The following is a 5,200-nucleotide window of genomic DNA, read 5'->3' as shown; positions in this document are numbered from 1 at the left end:
CTCTTGTGCAGAAAACGCAGTGAATAAACGACTTTAGAACAATCCCGAAATTGTGATACTCCCTGCAGACAAAGGCAATAATACAGTGATACTTGATAGTGCAGACTAGCACAACGAAATGAGGAATCTGCTTTCAGACAGCAGCACGCAACAAAGCCTTGGAAAGAGCCCTACCTTGTGGTGGCAACGGGACATTTAAAAGCTTGTTTTGGGCGTATTCTGTTGCACTACACCTCAACACAAGACTGTACTTCTCCCGCCTGTGCCATAATGGCTCTTCGACAGCCTTGTACGGATTGCCCAAGTTTCATACGCTAAAGGTTCCAATGCTCTCCATCGTAGACTACACTCGCCCACCTCTTTATAAGCTGTCCAGGTACCTGCATCAGGTGCTGCGATCACTTTTCGGCAGAAGTGACACGTCCGTGTGAAATTTTGGTGACTTCATAGACATGGTGCGCGATATAACCCTCGAGAAAAACGATATCTTGGTGTGTTTGGACCTTCAATCCTTATTCACCAGGATGTATGTATGGGCTTGCAGGTGGAAGCTAGTGTCTCAGTCTTTGAAATTGACACAGTATTGCTCGGGCGTACGCCTATTGAAGTGATGAAATTGCGTCACTTCTTCCTCACTAACGCGTACTTCTCATTCGAGGGTCGGTTTTACAGTCAGGTGCACGGGACAACAATAAAGGCCGCTGTCTCAGTAAAGGCAGCAAATCTGAAGATAGAGCGTATTGAAATCGAACAGTAGGCTCGTTTAATCCTACATTTAAGACACTTTTACATTATGTAATGTCTGCTTCACCATAATCAACAAGGAAGCAGTAATTGCATTCAAGCACCTGAGCGACATGAATGCAGCACTCAAGTTTACCGTAAAGAAATAGCCACACGGTCAACACAACTTCTTTCCTAGACGCCCTCGTCGAGGACAAAGAAGAAGGCATTTCCTTCAGTGTTTTAGGAAAAAATGCCTACACAGGTCGTTATTTGCGTTTAGATTCCACGAACTCGGTTTTCCACAATTGTTCCATGGTCACCTCACCGTAAAGTGCGCGAAGAGAGTTTGTATAAAACCAGAAAACCGCTGCCGACATGGAGAACTCGCATCGTGATCCATCCCAAGGTGTGTACCCCGACTCGTTCGTGCACTCCTCGGAACGCCAGCTAGCACGTCCATTTCGCTTTGGACACTCGCTCCCAAGAAAATGTGTTTCTGGGCCGTATATTCCTGACATCAGTGAAGACATCACGCCTGTTCTACGCCCTTACGACATGCAGGTAGCACACGTGCCAACAAAGAAGTTGAGGCATTCTCCTGTAAGAGTAAAAGAAAGTATTCTAAGAAAAATGTGCAGGCATTTTTTACAGCATTCCGTGCGCAGACTTTTGTGAAAGTTATATCGACTAGACTGGTAATTTTTTCTAAGGCCTAAACTGTGTATACTTCAGCTAATGGCCTAAAATAAGCACTCATCGAATGCGTTGGCCGAGCACGCAAGATGTCTGGACACAAAATAGACTTAGATAACGCATTAATAACAAAAAAAAAGAAAAGAACAGGTCATCTCGGCTTCATCACAATTGCATCACAATCCAGCCAATGCCGCACAGAATCAATTAAAATGAAGAAAACTTTTCACGTGCCTACACACGTTACCCACGTTACAGTATATAACATAAATAACCAGACCACTCCTCCAATCATTCCCACTTGTGAACATGACTCCCGTACGGGGGCTAAAAATAGTGCTTTTATTTGCTTTTAATCGTGCTCAATGTATTGTTTCAATATCCTTCGTTCCAGATTGTTCTAGCAGTTACTCAGCCGCTAGCGTTAACGCTGGACTATTTGCCGGCAGGTGTATAAATGCCGACGCCAATCACCAGTTGCACTTTTTCGACAGCCGATGCTCTGTTCGTCGCTGTCATTGTACAGCCTGCCTTGCTTGACGTCTTCTGACTCGTCTCTTCCCGGCCGCAACTTTTGCCAAATATAGAATTTCATATTCGACTCGTCGCCTTGCGTTCGTGCATGCCGCAATTACGTGGCATCTGGTGAAGGTGCTACTTGTTCGTGTTCCGGACGACTTCGTCAAGCCGTGAACCTAGTCCTAGTTGCAAGGAAGACATTAAGCCAACCCTGAACAGCGAGCGAGCCGAAGACAACAAGGTTTAGCGCCATAGTATACGGGCCTCCTCCTGAATATACTCAGCTGATCGACACCCTAGAAGCAAGCGACTGAGTCGCCGTATTTCATGCCTGGACAAGCGAAGACAAGCGAAGACAAGCTTCTACATGCGTTCTTCGCCTTACAAGACACCACTCGTGCCTGGTTCAAGAACCAAGAGTGAACCCTAACCATGTGGGGCATCTTCCACACCAGCTTTTCTCTGAATTCACCAGCGTCATCTGCAAGGCGAGACCGGAAGCACTGCTTGAAACTGCTCTCACAAAACAAAACATGACGCTTTTTATGAAAGAGATGGCCATACTGTTGTAAGCGTTACTGGAGATTGTCTAGATGGTTCTTACTCCAACGGAGTGGTTTGACAAGGCAACGCTTACATCTGCAGTGGGGCGATAATAAGACTTGAGAAAAAAGTGTAATAATAATTTGTCACGTGACCTGTTTGGTATTCTTCTTTATTCGCAACCCGGTCGGTTGGATTTCTGCACATTTCTTTCTACAAGACTGTAGCTGAGAATACAAAATGCAGCTCATACTGGCCCCAGTCGTCTTCCATTTATGAGATGGTTTGTGAAGCTATGGGATAACGACTGGATTTTTGGCTTGCTTGGTTGGTTCTGCAATACTCATTCCTTCCTAATTATTCAGACAATTTTTCTGCGTACTTTGTTTCAATCCTAGTCTCACAAAACTAACATAACAATGAAGGTAACCACTAATACACAATGAATGAGAAGTGCTTGTGCACACAGATGCAATGAGGCGTTCAACCTGCAGATACAGCATATAGCAGAAAGCGGCTCCAAGGACAGCGCTGATATCAGTGTCGGAAAATGTTCTAAAAGCGATTAAGTGGAAGATATGCACAAGAGCCACCAAGCAAGCCAAAGAGCCAATAAAGGGTCTCACATCATCACAAAGCGTCCCATAAATTGAGCCGAAAGGAGCAGGACATGGCTGAATGTTGTATTATCAGCTTCAGTAAAGTAGAAAGGAATGCGCAATAAAGCCAACGTCCAGACTGATCAAGAACCATTCGAAATACGTCCTGCTGTTCACTGTTATGTCGGCATCGTACACACCATCACTCTGACTTGTGGCTAGGCATATGCAGGGGTCATCGAGAATATACCTCAAGGAACTGCTCAAAGAGCATCGCTATGCATTCTAGAAAAGGAAAATGTGCTTACAAGCACTTTTCATGCACCACGGGAAGGGTGGGTGTAGAACAATGTTCGGAAAAGCACTAGTTTTGGCAAAAACAAAGAATAGGACCAAAACGAAGAAAAATATCAGACCACAAATAAGAGAAATATCAGACCACAAAGTGCATGCAACAGTTCAAGTTGAATTCTGCTAACCCCAGCCGACATCAAGTTTATCAGAAGGAACATGTAGCAATATGTTAGCGTACTCGCAAAATTTCTTTTGAGTGGTAACCGTATCCAGTAATGACCCCACGTGTAGCATCAAAAAATGTTTAGCAAGACTGTTGCCCATTCTTTCATTCACTTTCGGGGAGTAATTTTGCATTATGTTTTTGCTCTGAAGTAAGTTGATAGCTGGCGCTTGTACTGTCCACTTTGTAACAATTGTCTTCCCTAACTTAATAAGTCACAGTAATTTTCGTACCGCACCCTGAACCATTGAAAACCAACCAGCCCGATCACTTGCTTTGAATTCATTCCGAGTTCATTATTGCTACGTCGCGGGGACTTCCTGTCGGACGTTACGGTATGGCCGCCTTTGTGGAACACCTTCTACACTCCACTCTGATATCGTTATCAGATCTTAATGATTTATTATTTGCTGAAATTAATTGCAAGTCTTTTCTTTATACAATTTCGGCACGAAATAAATTTGGACAACCTACAACGATATCCTGTTGTAGTGAAGAAGATGAAAGCTACTCAGAACGGCAGAGGGTATCACTTAGACTGTAAAGAAGACGACGTTTGGGTGGCTCGGGGCGCAAAATGTTTCCGTCATTACCACTTCACTTTTCGTGACTGCTCTTCTGGTATATAAACGAGTGCAGCTCCTAAATGCCTCATTTTAATTGGTGGAGGTGCTTGGTACTGCGTAATTCCAAAATTGCGAAACTGTACGTTGCCTGCACTTGCTACTATGTCCACGGACTATGATCAGCGGGCGGCCGCCTTGGTTCCCACTGCACTAGCTCCTGTATATCCGGCTCCATTCGGCAATTCGATCTACCTACCTTCAGTGGAACCGATGAGAAAGACGTGGAAGGCGGGCTCGACGAATATAACCGGGTGAGCAAGTACAACAAATGGGACGATGCGCCCAAGCCCACCGTCGTCCAATTTTATTTGACCGACGTCGCCAGTCTGTGGTAACGTAATCACGAGAGAGACCTTCCCACCCGGTTGGCCTTCCGAACGGCCTTTGCGGATTTGTTAGGCCGCCCAGCGCTTCGCAAACTACATTTCGAACAGTGCTTGCACAATCGGACTCGGCAGAATGGTGAAAATTACACCAGTTATATCGCAGATGTTGTCGACCTTTGGCGGCGCACCAATTCTGCCTCGACATAAGCCGTGAAGAGCAAGCACATCTTTAAAGGCATGACTGACGACGTATTTCAGATGCTCATCGCAGAGAGCCCGCAAACGGTAGTGGAAGTGATCCAACTTTGTCAGAGCTATGACGAGCTCTGGAAACAGCGTGACACTACTCGTCGTGCCAGTGCGCCATGTGCAGCGATCTCCACTTTACCGTCAGCTGGCGTATCGGTAGACCACTCTACCTCGCTTCTTGAGACCAAGCGATTTGTACGAGAAGTCGCACGCCAGTTGTCCCTCATGCCTTATACCTTCGAAGGGGTCCCATCTACTTTGCCGACATCAATACAGCGAGTCGTCTAGGAGCAAGTGTCCGAAGCGCTACCAACAGCTCACGCACCACCTTTGGCTGCTTCACTGACCTATGCCAAAGCACTAAACGGACCCCGACGTTCGCCTGTCGCGAACGCCTACGTC

The sequence above is a fragment of the Rhipicephalus microplus genome, chromosome X (genome assembly GCF_043290135.1).
Source record: "Rhipicephalus microplus isolate Deutch F79 chromosome X, USDA_Rmic, whole genome shotgun sequence".
In the NCBI taxonomy this organism is placed as follows: Eukaryota; Metazoa; Arthropoda; class Arachnida; order Ixodida; family Ixodidae; genus Rhipicephalus; species Rhipicephalus microplus.
The sequence above is the reverse complement of the archived record's forward strand: the minus strand, read 5'-3'. Positions refer to the sequence as shown.